The following is a 26,123-nucleotide window of genomic DNA, read 5'->3' as shown; positions in this document are numbered from 1 at the left end:
TTATAAGACGTTCGAGATACACTTCCTAACACAGAAAGTGAAGCACCAGATAGGCGTGGTCAGATTTCAACATATTTTCTTACACGTACAAGCCATTGTCGGGTAAGTAACGGATTAATAGCTACAATTCTCTCCGACCGGTTGAACGGCCATCAGAGTAAGTGTTGTTCCCAGGCCTGGGTGGCCTGGATGTTGAGTGACAACTGCGAAGAACACGGAGATGCCGCGCACTTATGTAACACAACAACACTAGTTCACTCATGGCACGTGTCTCTATGAACTGCGTGAGTGATGTTGAGGTAATACTGTGGCACAACACCCAGTCGCTGAGCGGAGAAAATCTCTAACCAAGACGGGAATCGAACCCGGGCCCCTTTGCACGGCATTCCGTCGCGCTGACCACTCAGCTATTGAGGCGGACAACTCCGTCCTAATGCGGATAGGCTATCTAGGATATCAAGGGCCAGTTACAACAGTTGTGCACTAGCTTGTGTCAAGAGAGAATAAAAACAGTTTGACACCACTGCCAAGCGAATCAGTGCGTGCAACCAGGCGACAGCAGGTACGACGTCATACTTTTCAATGAGCTCATATTCCCAAGGTACCGTGAAATTTTCTGTAGTTTTCGTTTCTCCTTCTGAGTACTTCACTTTTTTTGTCGGACGGTCTGCTTATAATAGCAAATTTTTCAGATCTAGAACTTCAGTGTGAGAGACTAAATTACAGGATTTTTTAATTCAGGAAGTACAGTTAATTTTTTTTATCTCTGTGTTTAATGAGCTTAGTATGGCATGTTGTTCATCATTTATGAGATCCTCAGTTCATTCGTCTTAGTGGAAACCAAAAAATTTTCAAATGTGTGTGAAATCCTATGGGATTTAACTGCTAAGGTCATCAGCCCCCAAGCTTGCACACTACTTAACCTAAACTATCCTAAGGACAAATACACACACACCCATGTCCGAAAGAGGACTCGAACCTCCGCCGGGATCATCCGCACAGTCTATGATTGCAGCGCCCTAGACCACTCGGCTAATCCCGCGCGGCTGGTGGAAACCCATCTCCAGTAAAAGTATATCTGAAGTTAAAGGTTCGAAAAAGACCATTGTTAATATCCAGCATGCGTAGGAGTACTCGAAGACAATATTCAAATGCTTAATGTCAACTTTTTCTGAATATCTCAGGTTTTGCAAATATATCACGTATCATGTAGCCCGTTCTTTCCAACATGTCCGAAAGAACAGACTCCATTCTCATCCTACAACCACTATGAATCAAGACAAAAGGAAAGAATGACATTAGCGGCTAGTGGGTATTGGTTTAAATTAATGGCGAAGGTTGGAAATTTGTCTGGGACTGGGATTCGAAGCCAGGTCCCCTGTTTACTAGGCAAATGCACTGACCACTACGCCATCTGGACATTCACGCTCTAACTGTTACGGTAATCAGCCAAACGATGCGAGTAATGAGGATAATGGGCAAGGGGCACTACAACAGTAGTGTGGGGATAAGTTGACTATTTGGGTCTGACGGGATGCGTCCTAGGATAGTCCGTGTGGTTCTAATGCCCACAACGTCCGGACGGCGCAGTGATCAGCGCATCTACCTAGTAAGCATGAGACATGGGTTCTAATCCTGTCCCGGCAAAAATTTTCAACTTTCCTTCCGGGTCTTCTATTGTGCAGCGTTTCAAAGTACTTCATCGGCGAACATCATAATCCATCAGTCAGTATCATTCATTATAATGATTCATTTCTTAGCCTCCAACTGTCCATCGAGCGAGGCGGAGCAGCTCTAAAACATTGGAGCACCTGTACAAATCTCCACGGGAGTCTGCAGAAAGTCATGCAGGGGGGAGGGTGGGGGCATCAGGACTCTAAACTTGGGGTTTAGAATAAATGAGTTCGTCCGTTTCGAGACGTGTCATGCCAAGAGAACTAAATTTTATAGGTGGTACAAACAACTTCTTATATCGCAGAGAACTGATGGTTATCTGCTCAGTTCTAAAAATGTACCAGAAGTCTAAAATGGATAAAAACTCGTACTCCAGATCCTGAGGGGCAAGTTCTCTACTTTTCCGCTTGCGCCACTCCCTCTCCTCCCTCCTCCTCGGGACTCCTTTGCAATTTCCGTCTGCATATCCCGATTTACGGTTCCCTTGATTTACTAAAACCACTACAAAGAAATGCCGGACTAGTTACCCTATGAATCATGAATTTCGTTTCAGTAAAGATACACCACAGGTAGCTCAATGTAAGATAAGCATCAATAGCATTCGAGCTGATTGCTTTTAAATAAGGAATACTCAAGTGAATTTAGAACTTTCCTAGAAACCTTCCAACAAAACCAAACTACCCATGAACATCTTGAAAATGAGTGATATTAAATGAAGTTCAATTTACGTTCCGGAAGAAGGGATCCAATTTTGAAATGAAATTCGACGTTTCGCACAACAAAACGAGATGAAAGCGAAGAGAATATTTCAGTCCACGAAACAATTTTGACGTAATAATGTTTCAAGGGTATTTAGTTAGAGGGATGTATTAAAATAAATTTGTATCCTCAAAAATATAAAGCCTGTAATTTATATTCCACTCTGTTTACCGAAAAAGGGAACATGTCTAGTTGAAACAAAAAGATTTTTAAGCTACCGGTAACGCAAAGTTGGATAAAAATTACATAATCTAAAACACCTTACAGCCTCACATTTTTATAGAAAATTTAGTATAAATTTTGCTTAGAGTTTTTACGTAAAGCAGTTTATGCCTCTAACTTCCAGCAATTAGCTTTTCACATGTTGTTAAAGTTTATGCTCTATCCTCAGAATCAGACATTCGTTCTAGCTTGACTTCTGCCATACGTCAATGGAAATCGCATGTAGCAAACAATTCTGCCAAATTAATGTGCACTGAAAAAGATTCAAACACGGATTGCCGCCTCTAGCTGGTAGTACTACACAAATTGCGATATGCAAGTTCACCTCAAAGATCCACTCAAAGCAACGAAACACGCAATCCTTTCATCTTCACGAAGCGCTCACACAAATATGCACTTTTTATATTTAGCTGATACAGTGTTCTCTAAATATTTCGAACCGACGTTTTCAAGAGTTTGTTGTAAGGTAAATTCAGGAACTAGCAATCACCTCCCGTTTCTTCTCTCAGTTGGGAGCCCCTCAGCTCCAGTAATTGCTCGCGTGGTGATTTATTGAAAACTACCAATAGTATTAACGGCCGAGTCACAACCAGCCCACTCTATTCACTGGGAAGGGAGAAACCAACAAAACGACGCTCTAAGTTTGTACTTGGCTATAATTCCTCCCTATCAGGGAGGAACACTGTAAACACTATAAAGGAACACTGTAAAGATGTTATCTAAGGTAATATCCATGAGCGTATAGTGAAATGGACTTTTACGCTTCACTATCCCTTCCAGGGAAACTAGTCCAGAAACTCTGTAGAAGAGAGGTGTTAGAGTATGGAGAGAATAGAGAAAAAGTAACCGCTGGTTAATGCAAGGTGACAATTATTGAAGTATATGAAATAAACCATCATAACTTTTGAACGGTTTGCGTTAAGACGTTCAAACTGCACGGCTAGCCGCGGGGCATGATGGGAATTTGTATGCACATGTATGGTTTGGTTAAGTGACGAAGCCCACTTTCATTTGAATGGGTTCGTGAATAAGCAAAATTGGCAGAATTGGGGAACTGAATATCCTCATTTCACCATCCAGAGGTCTCTTCACCCTCAAAGGGTGACTGTGTGGTGTGCCATGTAAAGTCACGGAATAATCAGTGCGATATTGCTAGATGTCACGGTGACTACCGAACGGCACGTTATGGTTTTGGAAGGTGGTTTCATCCCCATTATCCAGAGTGACCCTGATTTCTACAAGATATGGTTCATGCAAGATGGAGCTCGAACCCATCGAAGCAGGAGAGTGTTTGATATCCTGGAGGATCACTTTGGGATCCGTACCCTGGCTTTGGGTTACCTAGAGGCCACTGGCATGGGCCTCGATTGGCTGCCATATTCACCGGATCTGAACAAAATAAAATGGCTCTGAGCGCTATGGGACAGAACTTCTGAGGTCATCAGTCCCCTAGAACTTAGAACTACTTAAACCTAACTAACCTAAGGACATCACACGCACCCATTCCCGAGGCAGGATTCGAACCTGCGACCGTAGCGGTCACGCGGTTCCGGACTGTAGCGCCTAGAACCGCTCGGCCACTCCGGCCAGCGGATCTGAACAGTGCGACTCTTTTTTGTGGGGCTATATTAATACAAGGTGTACAGCAATAATCCCAAAACCATTGCTGAGCTGCAAACATCTATTCGGGAGGTCATCGACTGCATCGATGCTCCGACACTTCGGCGGGTCACGCAGAATTTCGCTATTCGTCTGCGCCACATCACCGTCAATGATGGCAGGCATATCGAATATATCAGCCTAAATTCAAATATCTGTAGTGGCGTTTACACGTTGAATAAAGTGTTTGCACGACGTAGTTTGTAACTAATTTAAGTTTTTCTCATGTAGTTCAATAATAAAACACTTCGTCTTCAGGCCACAAGTGGCCCATCGGGACCATCCGACCGCCGAGTCATCCTCACTGAGGATGCGGATAGGAGGGGCGTGTGGTCAGCACACCGCCCTCCCAGTCGTTATGATGGTTTTCTTTGATCGGAGCCGCTACTATTCTGTCGAGTAGCTTCTCAGTTGGCATCACGAGGCTGGGTGCACCCTGAAAAATGGAAACAGCACATGGCGGCCCGGATGGTCACCCATCCAAGTGTCGGCCACGCCCGACAGCGCTTAACTTCGGTGACCTGACAGGAACCGGTGTATCCACTGCGGCAAGGCCGTTGCCAGTTCAATAATAGTCTCCCTACATTTTGACTAATCGTTGAGGCGGGCTCGAAACTCGCAACTGGCAGTGCGAGCCTCACGAGGTGGAGGGATGTTGATCCAGTACTGGTTCGACACACACTTTCAGCAACATGAGATCTGTGGTTCTGACTTGACGCGAACGTTTTGTTTACTGTGTCCGAACTAGTCTTAGCACTGAGTCACAATTATCAGTGGTTTTCTTAATTTTTATATTTTTTTCTGTATCTTACAGGCTAATAATTTGGTAACGTGTGGGGGTTTTCTCACACAGAACGTCATCTTTTGGCCACCATTTTCGAGATAACTGCTTGGAATACTTCATGCTTTGGTGAAAACCGCAGCTAATCAGTCTTGCCTTCTGATCGAAAGCCGGTGGCCTCCAGCGACTGTCTTAAACAGCGATGTCCACAGAAGCAGAAAATTGATCGGCAAACAAGACTGGTTAGCTGCAGTTTTACTCCCAAAGACGAATTTTCAGAATCAGTTTAGTAAACCGAGGCCAACACCTGATACTCTCGATTAAGAAAGCGGAACACGTTACTAATGTAGCGAGGTATAAGAAACATAAAAAATAAAAGAATAATAAATAACGTTGAACATGACTTGGTATCGCTGAACTTACTTGAGAATAGTAAAGGGCTCCCACCTACATCTATATCAACGTCTTGATTAATCGTCAACTCACATTTAAGTTCTTGGCAGAGAATAGCACTTGCGATAAATAAACACTTAAATCTTTGCGTGTGAGCTGTGGTTTATCGTACTTTATTACGAGGTTCATTTCTTCCTATGCCAGCGGGTGTCAACACAACATTTTCGCGTGCTGGGGAGAGAGTTGGCAACTGAAATTGCGTAAAAATGCCTCTCTGCAAGGAGAAAAGCTTCTGTTTTAGTGACTGTCATGTCAACTCGCATATTTTATCCACGACAATCCTTTCCTGTTTTCTCGATAGTAAAAAACGAGCTGTCTTCTCTGAACTTTTTCCATGTCCTCGGTCAATCTTATCTGGTAATTACCCCATATCACACAACACTATTCCACAGGTGGACGAACAAATGTAATGGTGACACTCTTCTTAGTACATCTTCGAAGAGTTCTGTCAGTTACATCCAGTTTTCTATGTGCTCGTCCCAATTTATGGTGTGCGTAATTACAATCCCTAAGTATTCTGTAGTATTGACGACTTTAAATTTTTGTAGTTTATAGTGTAAGCGAAGTTTCACGGACTTCATTTAGCAGGCTGCTGAAGTGGACGACCTCAAACTTCTTATTGTTGAGAGCAGTGGTCACCCAAGTTTTACCAGTACTGAAAATGTGAGGTGACACCTGGGGCTACATGTGAACCAATCTTATTGTTAATTGGAAGCCAACATAAACTAGTGGGTTAGGAGCCGCCAATAGACTAGTTATAGCGAGAATGCGATAGGTTGGGGCCGTTATTCGGAACACTTCGGTGATACTGTTTCAGATTACTGCTACCCGCAGGACTCCAAAGTTATGAGACTCTAATTGTCTGACGAAGTGTTGTTGTGATGTCCATGTGAGTGAACAATTAAGCGATTAATAACAGTAACCACACTTATATTTAAATGCATTTTGCAATATGAGATACGGTCTCAAATATTTATTAAATCTTTTGGATGTCAGTTTACTTCTACTCATTGCACTGCATTACAACTGCCTTAATTTCGCACTCCTTGATGCATGTATGTGGTCCCATTCAAGACGGTAATCTCTATAATGCATGTTCACTAATCCATGTTAGTTTCGTTTGAAATGTATACCACAGCAGCTGATCAATACAAGTCGCGCACGCCAGCGAGTTGTCAGTTCTGGAAGAAAACAATAAAACATTCGTACTTTTAAATCCTCTAACCCTACAGTGGCCGCTCTACTTACCCCTCTGCCGCTGAAGTAAGAAGCCAAATTTACTTCGCTCACGGCCGAAATCATCAACGTCAATTTCAATTAATCAAATCGTAAAATATTATTGTCTCTATAAATATATTTGTCTGTTACTGATGAGGAAAATTACAGTCTTAGAAAGCTGTTGACGTCTGTCGACGTTTTTGGATTGCGCTATTAGTTGCTACATGATAATTGTTATACAATATGTAAATACATAAAATTGCAACCAGTTACTTCTGTGAATAGTTATTTATTTTCGTGAACAAGTTTTCGAACTTTTACAGGTTAACCTTCAGATGGTTTTGTGAAGTTACATCACTGTTCCTAACGTAATGCTGGGCGCTGGCTTGCGACAATCTGAACGGCTTTTTTCGTTAGTGTCCATATGTCTGCTTCTATTTTGATAGACGGTTGTACATCACTTCACACACTTGTGACGTGTGTGAAGTGATGGAAAAAAGCCGCCCATACTGTCACAAGCCAGCATTACGCTAGAAATAGTGATTTAACGCGCAGAAAAGGTTCGAAAACCGGTTCATGGAATAATAACTATCCTAAAAGTGTCTGCTTGCAGTTTTATGTATTTACATTCAATAAACAGTCACGGGGTCTAAAATATCCGTAATGGTTAAGCCCAATCTGTTATATAATATTGCGCGAACCGCAGGCCGCACGAATATTTGATTCTGTCCGCACGCTCGCCTTGGCTGCAGATTGACGATCGGTGATTTAGAGTCAGTTGCCCTTTTCTCACCACATAGATGTTTTATACAAACTATTTTGCATTTGGTTTTGAGCTTCTTATGGTTTTAGTAGACTATAACAACAGCATCACCTGCAAACAATCTAAGATTGCTACTCAGATTATCTCCTCAATCGTTTACCTAGATTAGGAACAGCAGAAGGCCTATAATACGGCCGATTTCACTGCTGTTTTACTCGATGACACTCTGCCGATTACAGAACACTGTAACCTTTCTGACAGGAAATGACGCATCCAGTCGCACAACTCCGAAGAAACTCCAAAGGTACGCAATTTGATTAAAAGAGGGCTGTGAGGAACGCTGTCAAAAGCATTCTGGAAATACAGAAATGACGAATCAACTTGAGATCCCCCGTCGATAGCATTCATTACGTTGCCTGAATAAAAGGCCAGTTGTATTTCACAAGAACGATATTTTCTGAATCCGTGCTATGTGCCAAGGTAATTCATTATATTCGAACACAGTATATGTTCCAAAATCACACCTTGAGCCTACTTCAGTGATATAAGTCTGTAATTCAGTGGATTAATTTCAGTTTCTCTTCTTGTGCATTGCTGTTAACTGTGCACCTTTCTAGTGCTTATCTTTCATCGAACGAGCTGTTGAATATGATTCCTAAATATGGGGCTACTACATCATCATCTTGGAATATTTACTTCGTTTTCTTCGGTGAAAGTATTTCGGAAATTCATTTTTAGTGACGCCGCTTTGGTGATAATGTTACCGGCAAAATTATCAATCTTGTGGCTCAGTGAGTGCCTTTATTGTGTCTTGGTGCTCCTTTAGTTCACATACGACCAGAATCTCTTTCGAATTTTTGACAGATTGCGAGATAGACTTTCGTTGTAAAAACTATTAAAATCGTATCACGTAGAAATCTACGCTAAATTCAAGCATAACAAAAACAATGCCAGTCTTGTAGATATCGCATTGTTTTAAATTTGATGCTTTTTTCGTTGCTTCTGCAACAATGTCCTGACCTATTTTGTGTATCATGGGAGATCTACTTCGTGTCCTATTAATTGATTTGGTTTGTATCTCTTAATTACCGTCAATTGTATTTCTATAATTTCCAGCTACATTTGGTCTATGCTTACACAGTTTGTTTATAAGGAAAGAATACTGTCCCTTAGGAAAGCGTCACAGGAATTTTTATCTGCATTTTTAAACAGATATATGGTATTTTATTTTTGGTGAATCTGGATGTGGTCATTCACCGCTGTATTCGTCACAGTGTCCCCTATTTGCTCAGGATTATTTGTTGCTAAGAGGTCAAGTATGTTACCACAACCATTTACACTTCGAGTGGGCGCCAGAACAAACTGGTCAAAATAATTTTCAGACAAGACATTTATTACAATTTCGGACGCTGTTTCACGCCTTCCACCGATATAAATATGTATTTTCGCGAACATATCGCTTGTACAAACATTAAAAATTTTTTTTGCATAACCCTGATTCCCAGAACTCCTGAAGATAGTCGTTGACTGTGGATATTGTATCACAGACACAGTCCCTTCGACTGTTCAGAGATGTCACTAAACCCGCCAAAAGATGTAAACAACCATGCATGAGCAGCGCCTTTTAGACGTAGGGGGTCCGATAGGCGATCACTTCCAGTCATCCCACCACGACGGACGTACACGGGTCGTATTGTCATGCCTAGACGGTCAATACTGCGGCTCGATCGCGTCCGCGTTGTTACTTTGTGCCAGGAAGGGCTCTCAACAAGGGAAGTGTCCAATCGTCTCGAAGTGAACCAAAGCAATGTTTTTCGGACATGGAGAAGATACACACAGAGAGGAACTGTTGATGATACGCCTCGCTCACCCCGCCCAAGGGCTACTACTGCAGTGGATGACCGCTACCTACGGATTATGGCTCGGAGGAACCCAGACAGCAACGACACTATGTTGAATAATGCTTTTCGTGCAACCACAGGACGTCGTGTTACAACTCAAACTGTGCGCAATAGGCTGCATGATGCGCAATTTCACTCCCGGCGCCCATGGCGAGGTCCATCTTAGTAACCACGACACCACGCTGCACGGTAGAGGTGGGCCCAATAACATGCCGAATGCACCGCTCAGGATTGGCATCGGGTTCTCTTCATCGATGAGTGTCGCATATGCCTTCAACCACATAATCGTCGGAGACGTGTTTGGAGGCAACTTGGCCAGCCTGAACGCCTTAGACACACTGTCCAGCGAGTGCAGCAAGGTGGAGGTTCCCTGCTGTTTCGGGGACGAGTACGCCACTGGTAGTCATGAAGGTGCCGTAATGGCTATACGATACGTGAATGCCATCCTCTAACCCATAGTGCAACCATATCGGCAGCATATTGGCAAGGTACTTGTCCTCATGGACGACAATCGGCGGCCTCATCATGTACATCTGGTGTTTGACTTTCTTCAGGATAACGACATCGCTTGACTAGAGTGGTCAGCATGTTCTCCAGACATGAACCATGCCGAACATGTCTGGGACAGATTGAATAGGGCTGTTCATGGACGACGTAACCCACCAATCACTCTAAGGGATCTGAGCTGAATTGGCGTTGAGGTGTGGCACAATCTGAACCAACACTGCCTTGATGAGCTTTTGGAGAGTATGCCACGACGAACACAGGCATGCTTCAATGCAAGAGGACGTGCTACTGGGAACTAGAGGTACCAGTGTGTACAGCAACCAGGACCACCACCTCTGAAGGTCTCGCTGTATGGTGGTACAGCATGCAGTGTGTGGTTTTCATGAGCAATAAAAAGGGCAGAAATGATGTTTATGTTGATCTATATTCCAGTTTTCTGTACAGGTTCCGGAAATCTCGGAACCGAGGTGATGCAAAACTTTTTTTGATGTGTGTATATCTGTGTCGCCACCAACTATGACTGTATGAGCGGGGTACTTATTTGAGATGAAGCTCAAGTTTTCTTTGAACTGTTCAGCAGACTCGGGGGTCGGTAGAAAGTATCAATTATAAATTCATTCCGGTTGTCAGGTATAACCTCTACCCATACTCACTCAGAGGAACTATTTACTTCACTTTCGCTACATGGTAAACTACAGATGACAGCAATAAGAACTCCGACATCAACTGTATTTGATCTGTTCTTTCTGAACATTGTGAGATGCTTTGCAAAAGTTGAGGCTGAAGATATCTCCGGCTCAAGCCAGCTTTCAATATCTATAAAGATTTGAGCTTCAATGCTTTTTATTAGCGCTAGGAGCTGTGGTCCTTTTCTAGTACAGGTATCACAATATACTGCTACAATGCTGACTGCTGCTATGTCTAACCTCTGTCTGTGGTCGTCCTGCACCCTTTGAGACTGAAGCCCTTTCTGTACTTTCCTGAGACTCTCTTACCTAAAAGACCACTCAGTTTGTTCCTCACAACCCCCGCTATCTGCAAGTTACATGGCCGCAGAACCACCTGAGCCTCTGATTCAGACCCTCCACCCATCTCAGCACCAAAGTTCAGCATATTGTTCTGTCATCGATGGTACAGATATTAAGTTCTGTTTTAACTCACAAACAAGACCTGCTTTACTACTGCAGACAGCCGTCAGAAACCAGAGAGATTCTCTTCCGATCCACAATGACACACTCGATCAGTATCGATGTGAACCACCACCTCCAGCTGGCTGCACCCTGTGCTCCTCATGGAATATGGAAGGACATGTTCCACATCTGGGTTGACTTCCTCGTGTGCAAGAAAGCGGGCATACTGGGCTTCTTCCCCTCTGTGGCAGCCTTACACCTGAGGAGAGCCATCACGCGCCAAAAACCTGTAAATAATTCCATCTTCTGTCAATGCCCGGATCTTGCAGGCTAAGAGGCTTCCACGCAAGCAGGGCAGATGACTGCAGCTGGCTCAGTATTTAATCATCCACGGATAGCATCTGAACCCTGTTTGCCAGACGGACCGAGGAAGCCTTCCGATTGGTCCCCCCCCAGAGTGTCTTTCGCTGACCGCCACATCTTCTAACGGCCTCCCACTCGAGTACTGGTAGCGTGTCAATCTCAATTCAGGTTGTACCTGGGCCGACTACAGTGGTGGACCAATCAGGAAACACGTGGGACGTGTTGGACGTACCTTGAATCGCCATACCCGGCCCCCACCCTCTCCCTCCCCCACAGTGACGCCTACTGGCAACAGCCAGAAGCTGTGGGACTGAAGCCAGCACCACCTGGAGCTGTGGGCGACAGGTCACTAAGTATACATCCGAACAAAGCATGCATGATACCTACCAATACTAGTGACGGCGGAAAATTCCGTTACACGAACACACAAGAAATTTATGGTTAAACTACAATTTGTACACAGAAAATTCTTAATAAGTCACTCGCTTCTAAATGGAATCTCGTAAAATGAACTCAAAAACGAACTACTATCCTGATGCTGCTTCTATAGAAGTCGGTGGCTGATTGAGCTCTATAGAACCGTCCTGGCTGGCCAAAACACATGACATAAAACTACACTACATCAAATCAGACACATAAAGTCCGCATTGTTAATCTGCAATCGAGGAACAATAAGTAGATGAGTTCAAGTGTACAGTGATGGACACACTTTTAACTTGTCATACATGTTCATCGCTAAAAATAATTCGTCAAATAATGAAAACATGTTGATTTAGATATAGTGACTTCTTCTTCTCCTCCTCCTCCTCCTTCTTCTTCTTCTACTTTTGCTTGTGCTTTTATCCCGCAGTGTCGGCAGGGTTGACATGGTTGCAATCGGATTTCCCGTGGTTAGTCTGAAGGGGTGGCCAGATGCCCTTCCAACCGCCAGCCCGTATTCCCCAGGACGGAAACAGTGTATCCCAGCTGTCGGCGTCTAGTGTAAATCATGAAATAGTGCGAACGTGCTTAGATATAGTGACTCTAGTTGAATATTTTAGTACTTACAGATACTGTACAACTATAATCTTATATATGCTGTATACAATATTCGTATTCATGTAGACTCTGATTTGTGTTTAGAATATAAACGAGTTAACCAATATACTGCTGAAAGGTCAGGCCTACAAGGAAAATATAAATGCAACAGACGAATTGATCTTTCGACTTATGAATGGTGCTGCCCTCACAAAAGAATCTCAAATTGGCCTCAGAAGAGCGAAACGTCGTGTTGACGAGATTTCGAAGGTGAACTGGTATTGGAGGTAGAATTTCGAAAATCAACTTTGAACTTATTAATTTGCCTTTACTTAACATCTGCCCTGAATATTTATTTGGGTCGCATTCCAACAATTACAACTTTGTATACAAAATGTATGAATTATTTTACATGGTATGTTTTTTCTGATTAATCTGCATTAACACTCCCAAAATATTTACAAATATTTGTCTCCTGCAACACTTTGCATTTACGCTGCATCGCTCTCTGATCAAATGTTCTAGCGTCTCTTATATTTCTCTACTGTTTGTGATAAAGTAAATGATGAAACTGCAAATTTTCTATTGCACATTGGCGATTGTAGACTGACACCGTTCATGTCGTAACTCAGGGCCTTTAAAAAGAAAAGAAAATTCTCACTCGAATAGATAGAAAGAAATTCAGAGGTAGAGACGTAGAGAACCATTTAAACTCTTTCTTCAGGCTGCAAGTCAAAGGTACTCAACAATCACAAATGGAGAACGAACGATCCATGTCACTAAGTGATTACTAATTGCTGAAATACGTCACAAGTGTACTTTTCATGGAACACTGAACACAAATACATTTTCTTCCCATTGACTCAAAGTAATGATTATTTACATAATCCTTGTTGTTGATGAGTCACCCAATTGACAACTTCTATATAGGAGGAATGAGTTTTACTGCGTGGATGTTCTACAACCTTGTGCTGTGACAAGTTTTGTTAAAATCGATCAACTCATTAGCAGATTTTATTGCATAAAAACTTTTGACATAAGAAAATTTTACTGCCTAGACTGCAATTCAGTTACTCTTAGTTTTGACGTGTCTTGTCAGTCTGGTTGTGCTAGTCATCAACTTCTGCACATATTGTAAGGTTGATTGTTTTATACGCCATGATGCTGCGTTCCTTTGTAAGCCAGGTTATGGAATAGCTGACATTTCTTGTTACCGATGCATATGTTGTGCAATTGCAAATAATGAGCATTTGAAACAATTTTTACTTATACAACTCGCCATTTTCCTTCTTTATTACCTGCATCTTCCCAGTTATGGTTTACAACCTGGTACGCTCTCTATGATGCTTTTAACAGCACACTGTCCTAGCTTTGTTGGATCACAATACGAATACATGGAATTTCATGACCGTTTCTATTGATGACGCTTTTCAGTGCATATTTACCTCGTTTTTACTATCCAAACGACCTGAACGTGGTTGTTGTATGTAACCGAAACTAGTCATCACGTTTGGACTTACAATGTAAATTGAGGTCTACGCAGTACGAGTTTTTTTAGAGATTTTTGTTCAATAAATTACGTTAAGACCCCTGTCTCCTACCCGACAATGTTAGGCCTCATTAGCAGAAGACGAGGATTTTCGTAAATATGTGTTTTCTCGTTGCGACGACAGGGAAATATGAAGGAGCTGTTTCTCTAGGGGCAATCACATACATAAATGCTTTGAGTAGTGCAAAGAATAAACTCAGACGTGTGGAGACACAAACGATTTCTAGTTAGAAGACGGTTACGAGTAACTAAACATACTGGGTAGGGAGCCAAGTCTGCAATATGTCTCCTTCTTTCAAAACGTACTTCGTTCTCGACTTTCTTTGGTGGAGCGCTAAAGAATTTCTATTGTAAACTACAAATTTACAGTCACACAGTTAATCAGTTCTGATTAAAATTCTCACAGCGGAAGGAGACATTTCAAGGTCGAAAATCAGATGCGATCTAATTCGCAACCACATATGGTTCGTTATTAATGCGAGCAGTTTGGTTTCTTTTGCGTCGAAGTAGGATAAACCGTTGGGTGTCCGCGAAGAATTCCAATTCTTCCCAAGCACTCTCAGTAGGTTTGGTATAAGGTTATCTGCTGCTGTAGTCACAAAACTTCTAAATTCCGATAACGTTGCTAGACGCCTGGGGATATAAATTTGTCCTTGATAAACCGCTACGGGAAGATATTACGCACTGAAGAACGTGCAGATCCGGTAGCAATAGCAGTTTGCACGGTATACAATACAGCTGGCTTGTAGAATCATCCTAATATTTAGTTCGGTAATTTGCCTCTCCGCACTGATTTCTGCGGGCTTCGTACTAAACTTTGACACAATAATTTACATAAGCTACCGAATGCATTCTTTTCCTGTCGGCAGATAGGACTCTTGTCGCAAATTGGCGATTAGAGTCCTCTGATTATTGACACAGAAGGAGTACAATATTTACATTTATTTTTCTTTATCGACTGTTTACAGGAGCAAAGTGTTTAAATGACCAACTGACCGTCCATCGAATCGCTCCGACACTATCAGTACATTTGTTCCGAATCCGTAGCGTAGATAATATATTAACAACAAAAGTAACAACGGGCACAATTCACATTCAGTGGCGCATCCAATGATACGGCAATCATACTTACAAATTCAAGATGGCGGTATGATACCATATTTACGTTGATAAGCCGAAGCATTTTGACCATTGCCTACCGCGACGTTGTATGCCGCCTTTTGGAGTTGGAGGCACGTGACGCAATAAAGAAAGTATGAAAGTGGTTCTGACACGGACGGGGGATAGCCCTAGCCAAGATATGGGCTGCAAATGGGAAAATCCATTAGAGTAAGCGATTTCGACAATTTGTAGATTATTATTACCCACAGCCTGTGAACGAGTATCTCGAAAGCGGCGAAGCTAGTCGGATGGTTACTTGATACCGTCGCGAGCATCTACGGGAAGATGTAGAAGGACAGTGAAACTGTAACTAGGCGTTAAGCGGTTGGACGTCTACGACTCTTCACAGAACTTGGGGTGGACGCTTGTCTGCTTTGTAAAGTAGAATGGATGGTGATCTGTGGCATCACTGCCAATAGAGCACAATGCTGGTGCACGCACAAGTGTTTCGGAGCACACCGTTCATCGTACATTGGTGAACATGGAACTCGGCAGCAGACCATCCCTAGTGTTCACAAGCTGACCCAACGACGTCGTCAGTTACGATTATAGTGGGCACGAGACTACAGAGATCTTACCTTCTATCAATGGAAACGTGTCGGCTCTTCGGGTGAACCGCATTTTCGCTACCACTAGGTCCATGGTCGTTTCCACTAACATCTCCATCTACATCTACATCGATACTCTGCAAATCACATTTGAGTGCCTGGCAGAATGTTCGTCGAACCACCTTCACAGTTCTCTATTATTCCAATCTCATATAGCGCACGGAAAGAACGAACACGTGTATCTTTCGGTACGAGCTCAGGTTTCCCTTATTTTATCGTAGTAATCGTTTCTCTCTGTGTAGGTCGGTGTCAATAAAGTATTTTCGCATTCGGAGGAGAAAGCTGGTGATTGCAATTTCGTGAGAAGATTCCGTCGCAACGAAAAACGCCTTTCTTATTTCGCGATAATACAAAACGCGTTGCCCTTCTTTGAACTTTTTCGATGTACTCCGTCAGTCCTATCTGGTAAGGATCCCACACCGCGCAGTAGTATTCTGAAAGAGGACGGACAAGCGTAGTGCAGGTAGTCTCCTTAGTAGGCCTGTTACATTTTCTAAGTGTCCTGCCAATAAATCGCAGTCTCTGTTTGACCTTCCCCACAACATTTTCTATGTGTTCTATCCAATTTAAGTTGTTCGTAATTGTAATACTCAGGTACTTAGTTGAATTTACGGCTTTTAGATTAGACTGATTTATGGTGTAACCGAAGTTTAACGAATTCCTTTTAGTACTCATGTGTATGACCTCATTTTCGTTATTTAGGGTCAACTGCCAATTTTCGCACCATTGAGATGTCTTTTCTAAATCGATTTGCAATTTGATTTGATCTTGTTATGACTTTATTAGTCGATAAACGAGAGCGTTATCTGGAAACAAACTAAGACGGCTGCTCAGATTGTCTCCCAAATCGTTTATATAGATAAGGAACAGTAAAGGGCGTATAACACTACCTTGGGGAACGCCAGAAACCATTTCTGCTTTACTCGATGAGTTTCCGTCAATTATTACGAACTGTGACCTCTCTGACAGGAAATCACAAATCCAGTCACATAACTGAGAGGAAATTCCATAAGCACGCAATTTCACTGGAAGCCGCTTGTGTGGTACAGTGTCAAAAGCCTTCCGGAAATTCAGAAATACGGAAACGATCTGAAATCCCTTGTCAATAGCACTCAACACTTCATGTGAATAAGGAGCTAGTTGTGTTTCATAGGAACGATGTTTTCTAAACCCATGTTGACTGTTTGTCAACGGACGATTTTCTTCGAGGTAATTCATGATGTTTGAACGCAATATATGTTCCAAAATCCAGCGGCATATCGACGTTAACGATATGGACCTGTAATTTAGCGGATTACCCGTACTACCTTTCTTGAATATTGATGTGACCTGTGCAACTTTCCAGTCTTTGGGTACGGATCTTTCGTCGAGCGAACGGTTGTACATTTATTGGTGAGTATGGAGGTAATGCATCAGCATATTCCGAAAGGAACCTAATTGGTATACGGTCTGGACCAGAAGTGATTTAAGTTGCTTCACTACTCAGAGGATATTTACTTCTACGTTACCCATGTAACTGAACTGCGGCTCGAAACGTGCAGTGTGCATAGGACGTAGGCTGATGGGAGCAGTATTACGCTATGGGAGACATTCCCCTACACTTGCATGGGACCTGAGTTAGTAATCGAAGAGATGCTGACAGCTGCGAACCACGTGCGTCCCTTCATGCATGATGTCTTCCCCTGTGGCGATGTCATCTTCGAGCAGTGTAACTGTCCTTGTCTCGGAAGCCGAAACGTGCTGCCGTAGTTTGAGGAGCATTAGAAAGAACTCACGGATGTCTCCGCGGCCAAATTCGCCTGAAAAATTCTGTGGAACCCAGCTGAAACCCTATCAGGTGCCATCACTGCGTACGTAAATCAGCGGCCCGTTATTTACGCACATTACATGACCCGTGCGTAAACATCTAATGCCACATACCCCCAGAAACCTACCAACAAACTGTCGGATCCCTGATACGTAGAATCAGTGGTGTGTTTCGTTCCAAAGACGGACAAATAAGCTATTAAGCAGATGATCATAATGTTATGGCTCATCAGTGTGTATTATGTGTTGCTGAAAATAAAATCTACAGAAATCGTCCAATCTGCTGTCATTCAGTTACACCCACGTACATTGCAAGTAAGCCGTTATGCTCATATATATTTCAGACACCTTTGTATTTAGAATTTAATTTTTAGTAAAATTCTTCATTACTGTCATTAGTTATATGCACGTCTTGTCACAGTGTACACAATCATTCAATTTTTATAGGCGAGTTTTAGGTCAGGTTGTTCAGTAATATTATCTGTGACTAACATTTTAGCCCATACGTCAACAGTGGATAGCCTTGAAAATCAATGGCCACTATTAAAGTTCGATTGGGAGTGTGCCTCGCAACGAACGAATAAAAATTAAGTCATACTATTTAGAAGGTGTTACTGAAGTAACAATTAATACGATGAATTAAAATTATCGCATGGCATTGTTAGTCGGGAGGCCCATTAGGGGGAGTTCGGCCGTCGTATTGCAAATCCCTTTTAGGTGACGCCACATCGGCGACTTGCGAGTCAATGATGATGATGGACACACAACACCCAGTCCCCTGCCGGGAATCGAACCCGGGCCCCCTACGTGGTAGGCGGTAACGCTACCGCTACGCTACAGAGGCGAACAATTAATACAATCTTACTGCTGAAATTAGTCTGCTTATGAACTCTTATGCACTTTTACAGAACACTGCACTAGCAATAAACAGAATCGCGTGGTTAACGCACGATGGAGGTGCAACACGTTTTAATCACATTGTTGGAAATAAATTGGTTCAGATCTAACACACCATGTATGGTAAAATCAGTTCAATGGCCTGCATTTTCGCCGACCTCACACTTCAAGTTTCTTAGCCCTGGAAGCACATAAACAAACTAAATTCCCTTACGGCTCTTCAAAATGCAGAGTTACGATAGTTCTTGTACAAAGTGATGACATTCTGCAGTAATCATACACGCTGTGCTACCAGTCTTCGGTCACGTTCTGTATGACTTCAAGCGATACATTGAAAATTATATTGTTGAAGGTACTTTCAGTCTACATTACACATCTCTTTTCGCCACAAAAACGTAACTAATGTAATTACAGCAATCAGGACAGGGCGTGAAGATGGTCCCTTCGATTTCAAGCAATCCGCCAGAAATACTTCTAATTAGTTACTACACTTCCAAGATCCACGGCCAGTTACGTTATAGGAGAATGGGAACGTAAGGGAAGCACTAAGACAATCAAGTAATAGAGGTATATGAACTATAAAATAACTAGTGTACAAACGAATAGACAATCACATTATGAAAAGATCCGTGACGGACTATTCCGTCGAGGGAGTGGGCTGAAGAAGAAAATTGTGTGGAGTGGTCTTGTTCTCAGATGGGCTTGTGTGATTCACGTAATTCGTGGAAAACAATACATAATTCAGTGCGCTGTGGCGAGGGTGGTATATGAGGTTGTTGATGTGATGTAGGGTGCAGTTTTCACAGATGCAGTACTGGCCATTACATTTGGTTGACAACTAAACAAACGCAAATTTTTATTATTAGCTCTCTGACAACAATGTGCTGCCCCGCAATGGGGCGAGCGGAGGAGGGGGGGGGGTGGCGGGGGCGGGGAACAGTCTTGAAACGGAGACACTATGAATTTGCATGAAAGTACCCCTGTTCACAAAGCAAAGATTTTACACGAAAACAATTAATTATTCCATAAATCCAGCTACTACTATTAGGAAATCATCGAAAAGATAAGCCTGAAACTTAAAAGCTACAGTAGTATCAAAAATAGGTTCTGTACACTACACTGGGAGCTGCAGGCGTGACGTCGCTGAATGGAAAAAAGAGAATGTCCGTACACGTTCGACAAATCGAGTAGATAAGTGTGAAAAATTTCCATGAGGCCAGACACTGTTTTGGAGAAAAGTTAGTATGCAGACAAGCTACTATATTAACAAAAAAGTAAGACAAATGTTAAGATTCCTTGTTATCCAACAACTTTAAGTGGAGCTCGTTCCATTTCTTTAAACCTAATCCACTGAAATGATCATTAAAGGATTCGGAATGCCACAACCTGAAATGTGTGCTTGCGTAAGTTCCAATCGACAAAAAACGTTTCATGTTCTTCAGGTATCTGCTTTCAGGAAGACTGCTGCACTGTGCTTCAGTTGGAAAGAAAGTGGGTACTGTAATGGTACTTAACTGCGATCAACACAAATACTTTCAATGCACTACGAGATATATTGCTGGTACTCCATTAAGCACTCATCTATCACTGCGAAGTTTTACAGAATTTTCAAACGAGGGACCAGATAATTTCAGAATGCTTAACTGGTTCAGTAAATATCGCTGAATGGTGTTAATGTAGACCATCTCGGAGTGAAATGATCCATCTTCGAACCTGGCGGCGAAATATATTTTCGCCACAAGAATTCGTAGGCAAAAAGAGGATTAGCAGACTGTGCGCCAGTGTTGTGGCATCAGCCCCAAATCTCCGCAGGGAGTCTCGTATAGTGAGGGGATACCACGCTTTTGATCCGATAGCAAGCTGCAGCCCCCTTTACTGCTATTTGAAATGAGTGAGATCTGTTCCAGCGTTGGGTTTCACCCTCTCCCCTCTCTCACGAAGATAAACAACGCAAACATAACACGTCGCAGATGCTTTCGACACATTCATCTACTCTCTTTAAAAAAAGCGACGCCAGAGATACAAATCCCATAATTTAGTAGGAACTGGGATACAAATAGCGAGAAAGAAGAGATTTGTCTCTTGACCGGATGAATTTACCTCATCTCCCAGCAAACGGTTCTTTAGAAACTCAGTTCAGTTCTTGAGTCTGCACATACATCAGTTACAATTACCATATCTTACCATTTGGAAAACGAATTTGGTGTCCTAGCAACATCTGATATGTTCCATACTGCTATTCGTTAAATTGCCCCTCAGATTTACGCCATTCTACATTTACGCCAATCCTACAAACAGCGCACTCACGTTAATACAACTAGAAAAAGAAAAGAAAAAAGTTAGTATTTGCTGAAAAGTTGTAAATAAACTGATAACCAAATAGATGAATAGCTGACCATCATAAAAAATCTCTCCACCCCGGCCGTCAATTTTAGGTACGTCTCGTTTTGTGCCGATCCAATTTAAAACGTTTCTATGAAATGCGTTAAACAACCAGAAAGTTGACCTGTTGACTACAGCATGAGACAAGCGCAAAATGAATTTTCCGAATTTCATTATATAATAGTATTTCACAAACGAAAGTGTCTGTAGTACAACAAATTGTAGAGACTGCCACATCAGGTTGTTCATTCTTAGATACCAAGGTACGTAAAACTGTAGTTCTTACGTTGACCACAAAGCCAAATCTTCTGTTCAACCCTGTCATGTAAACAAATATGTGGCGTGTTTCAGTTCATTTGTCAACACAAAAATTTCATTTACGTTTGGTTTGACATCGGCAACTGATCACTCTGTCCAATGATTCCATCAGCCTTTTTCTCATGTAACAACAAGAGTTTTGACTAGAATGGTTCTTTTTCTCTAGTGGTAATTATCTGGTATTACTTATAATACTTTTATCTCTCTAAAACGAGATACTTTCTACTATCTTATTTTGAAACTGCCACCTTGTTACAATCTCTGATAACCACCTGTTAACATTACTTGAATTACTTCTATTTTTTACTCTAGTTCCATTAGTTTGTTATTATGATCATATCTAACAATGTCTACAACTTTATATTGTTCTTTTCTCGCTCTCATTGAACTTTGCCATACTCACAGATTTTACTGGGGCTTAGCCCGCGCACATTTTTCCGCTTTAGTCGCCTGATAGATGACAATTACTGCCTGCTCTTTATGTGTTAAATCTAGAATACAGTTAAAAAATTTCAGTTGATAAATTGTAAACTTTCTCACAGACAAATTATTTCCATGCAGTACATTGACACAATACGTGCGTTTAAATAAACTGTATTGTAATTGGTGCATTCCAACAAAATTTGCAACTATTTCTACCACAATTTGAAAATACCTCATGTGCCACACAATAATAATAAAGACGAAAGTTTTGTTTCTGGCAACTGGCGTCTTAATGACTACAAAGCAGTACGAAATTACAAATAATGCATCACAACTTATTATAAACTGAAACAAACGCCCTTTCTTCTTACGCGTGAAATAATGTTTTACATTCTCTTGGCTTCAGCGGGATAAGTCACCATTACATTCAATTTCGCAAGTACTTCTTTATGAATACGTTGCAGGTTATGTCATTTGATTTGTATGTTTTAGCTCTGTTCACGACTATTTTACGGTTATTCATATCTAATAATACAGAAGTTTGGAAGACTAAATTATTGTAACAGTTTCGCAAGCTTCGCAGTGAAATTATGACGAACAAACACGTTATGACCTGAAGATGTGTCTGGTTTTTTCACCGCTTAGAGACCTAGTGTCGATCACGAGTCGAACGGTGAACAGATTTTACAATAGTGTTCGTCCACATACAAGAACTTACTATAGTATTATGTAGTTCAGAAGGGGCAGTATTTTCTTAGTTAAAACTCATATAGATCGAATTCCCTGTTTCCAGCAAAGACATTATGAGTGTTATTCCTTCGTACTAAAGCATATTTTGGAACTTTCAGGAAGTTTAACTTTCTCTCACAATCTGGGACTCAAGTCCCAGTAAACTTAGGCTCGTTACTAGCCGTGGCGACGTCAAGTTTGAGTAGTGTCGACTACTTTGCCTAAGTATGTACACATATCTGGGATGCACATGTCTCTATGGGGGCAGTAATGCTCTAGTAGCACATTAAACTAACTTCAGTTACCGAACTCCAGCAAAATTTTTCTGAACATTTCAAGTGACTGTCATTTTTTCCCACCTCATGCTGCAAATTGTCAAACTGCAACCTTCATATTACAAAACTCGTCTGAAAAAAAAGAAAGTAAATACATCTTTCCCCACTTAACGAAAATATGACCCCGATTCCCTTCAAGGCTTCCGAACGTTGAACCTTTGTATAATCATAACTATTATTGATATCAAAATAGAATATAAAATTATAGCTCATCAACAATTACAAATCAAAATCACAGTTAACACCTTCTCTTCTCATAAGAAGCAAAACAAATGTCTTCACATTACCAGTTCTAAGCTAAAAATACGGAAACATGCTAGTGATAACACGATATATCGGCATGCCTTATTAGAGATCGTGTACCATGAGTCGTACTACCGCCAAAGCAATGAATTAAAGCAAGAAACTGGTGATCTCCCATGTAAGCCAACTAAATCAATGTACGTCATATAACGGTTTTACTGATGTGCTAAAGCACAGAGTACGTAACGTATAAGTGTGTTTACCTACATCTTACGAGTGCCTCACAAATTGTACCAGTTAGTGTTAATAATGTTAAATGTTCATACGAAGAGCTTTAGGAAAGGATCTTAAATCACAAATTCTCTCAACAACCACCTAAATTAAAATTTCATTTTAAATTGTGTGTTCAAAAAATAAAAAAAGAATTTAAAAAACAACGCTATATAGAATTACTGCGTTTATACCTGTTCATCTGGAAATTAGTACATCGACTGTGTAGTTGGTATTTTCATCATAAACTGAAATCATTACTTCATCTGTAGTTTAAGTACTGTAATTCCGGTTATGGTTAAATAAGAATTAATATACTTCACCAAAAACATTGAGGATTGTAGAAAAAAAAGTTTGCAATATCGTCGTTTCATATTATCTCAACACTTACCTGCAACACATTTGTTTGAAAGAAGTACATGCTCTGCAAATCTGCCGATGTCTGTTACAAGCTTCTGCTAGTACATGCCACTCTCAGATATTAGTAAACTTTTCCACCTCTCGTTCTTCCTTTAGACAATAATATCGACGTATTCCACTACACACAAGCTTACGTAAGTTTCAAGCAGCGAGCTTTCAAAACTGTTCGACATTGCGCCATTACCTTTCAGACCTATTTTCTTGATGCAGCGCTACGCTTCTATCACACTAACTTCTTTGACCAATGACTACCAACAACAAATATATATCGTTGCTCTTTCGATGTACCGCAGAATTATTAACGTAATTACTTTGCAGATATGTTTAATATAGCATTACAATTGTCCCAAAAACAGTTTTAGACCGCCTTTCAGAAAACCGTTTCAGTTTATATCTCGTTATTCGCACTTGCACTCGCACAGACGTTATCATCGGTGACCACCCATAGTTCGCCATGTTTCTTAATAGATGTCACTTGCCTCATTACTACAGTGTGAGTCTGTTTCCTCTTGATAAAAAGAGAAGGAACAACCAGGACGCTTAAACTAACTAAAGTTGTTGTTTCCATAACAGTATATGTACGAGAAGGATTCGTTGTGAATTACACGTCGTAGCGTGCAATATCCGGCATCAGTTGGGCATAGAATCCAGTGCCTACGTTGCAACTGATACTGGGTAAATTAAAAATTTTTGTCATCTTATAAACATCTTATAAACATCAAGAATACACTGAAGACTGCTTCAGTAATTGCCAGACACGAGATGTCGGTAGGAAACTTTCTCGTCTCATGTCACTCGAACAGTCCATGAAAGTCTACTGTAAAAAGTGAATGACTATGTTACGACGCCCTCTGTGTTTCTTCTTTATTAGTAAATTCGTATGAAACATTTTTGCCCAGTGATTAACGTGCTTGGCATCGCAGTCAAGGAGCATTTCTTTTGTCAGTTTGCGGGTTTCTACCATTGAGGTAAAAAAAAAAGAAGGGAGGTGGCACTACAGACTTCCGCTGTACGTTGTTTTGAAGACAGAGTGGGCGCCATTTCAAGTAGCCCAAAACATTAGCAGATTACTGTTTACTTGTGCTTCTTGTTTATTATTTCTGTCGTGCGCGCTCAACAACAGTTTTAAATACTAAAAATTGAAATTACATAGCTTGCATGAATAACATAGTATCAAGAAGGCAATTTTGAACTTTTCTTGTTCTTGAATGCGCATTTGCTCTAGTAATACGACACAGCCACGGGAAAGAGTCACCGCAATGAACTATGAGGCATCAATGCGATGATCCCAACGTTTTGGGCTGGTGAAGGTGGCGGACATCGGCTTCAAGTTTGTAACGTAATGCCACCACCCTTCTTTTCTTACCTCTGTGGTTTCTACCGTAGAGTATGTATATATATGGAATGAGCATAGTCTACAGCTCATGTTTTCAACACCAAACCGGGCCAGTCACGTGATTCAGGGACGACACTGCCTGTCTTCGATTGGTATTAGCGAAACTTGAATATTACACGTATTCGTCTTGTCTTATATACATTTCTGCGCGTCTGAGTTTTAATAACAATTATGGTGCAGTATTGTCGTTTTCACGGATGCAAGGAGAAATATGTGAGAGGAGTATCGGTTACTTTTCGTAGGCATATACAACAGTATAATTGTAAACGTATTACTGGTATGAGGAGGCCTTTACATGTTGAAAACTATAGAGACGCTGTGTTAAAATGTCTTTTATTGTAGAAGTAATTTCTGCAATTTGGTTGTGTGTTTACGAGACAAGTGCTAGATACATTTACAAGTATGTTTGAGTAAAATGTCAGTCAGTTTATATATACTGATTTTATGTTCATATGCAGATAAAATCTATACACAATAGTCTGATTAATTGCTTCCAGTTTACGCACGTTTTCAAAACCGTTCCGTGCATTCAAGTTTTTAGTCATGAAACGGTTTCCTATACACGGTCATTGTTACGGAATTAATTAAAATAATTTCGACAATATGAATCAGTGTAACAAAAATCTAAAAATATATATATTTTTGGCTGTCACTTCTTTAATTACTCCAAAATTCAGGCATTGATCTTCTGTTTTTTATTTTAGTGTGACTAGTGTATGGTTTTACTTTTCTGATGACATGGCGAAAAAATATGAGAGATGTTTTATTTGTCCACAAAAAGCAGACGGCTAAATAAAGAAAAACTGAAAATAATAATGGACACGCATGTGGTGCAAATCGCTTGCCGTATTTAGTGCAACAGATCCGTAGTTCCAAATGCGTAGTTTTTTCCTTACACTTCGGCACCGTCTAAAGCGCCATTGTAACGTTATTAATTAGAATAGTGATTCTACAATACGAATAAGTGTAACAGAAAGCGTAGAAAGGTATTGTTGGCTGTCACTTTTTATCCTGTTACCGAAAAACGTAAATAACGTGTAAACTGAGCGTGGATACTGGAGGGAGAAAACACAGTACCATTGGTCTTCTCATCTTTAAGCCAAATACAGTTCCCGGTATCAAACTGTTAAGCTACATGT

General features: G+C 41.2%; 1 protein-coding gene and 1 pseudogene across 1 annotated transcript in view; one reads left to right on the top strand and one right to left on the bottom strand.

Moving 5' to 3' along the window:
- The window catches only part of LOC124788550 (homeobox protein Nkx-2.5-like), a 101,033-nt gene that overhangs the window by 42,055 nt on the left and 32,855 nt on the right, over positions 1 to 26,123 (top strand). The gene's annotated exons all lie outside the window — the stretch shown is intronic.
- LOC124790405 lies at positions 4,759 to 4,876 on the bottom strand (annotated as a pseudogene).

This window comes from Schistocerca piceifrons, chromosome 3 (assembly GCF_021461385.2).
Source record: "Schistocerca piceifrons isolate TAMUIC-IGC-003096 chromosome 3, iqSchPice1.1, whole genome shotgun sequence".
Taxonomy (NCBI): Eukaryota; Metazoa; Arthropoda; class Insecta; order Orthoptera; family Acrididae; genus Schistocerca; species Schistocerca piceifrons.
The sequence above is the reverse complement of the archived record's forward strand: the minus strand, read 5'-3'. Positions and strand labels throughout refer to the sequence as shown.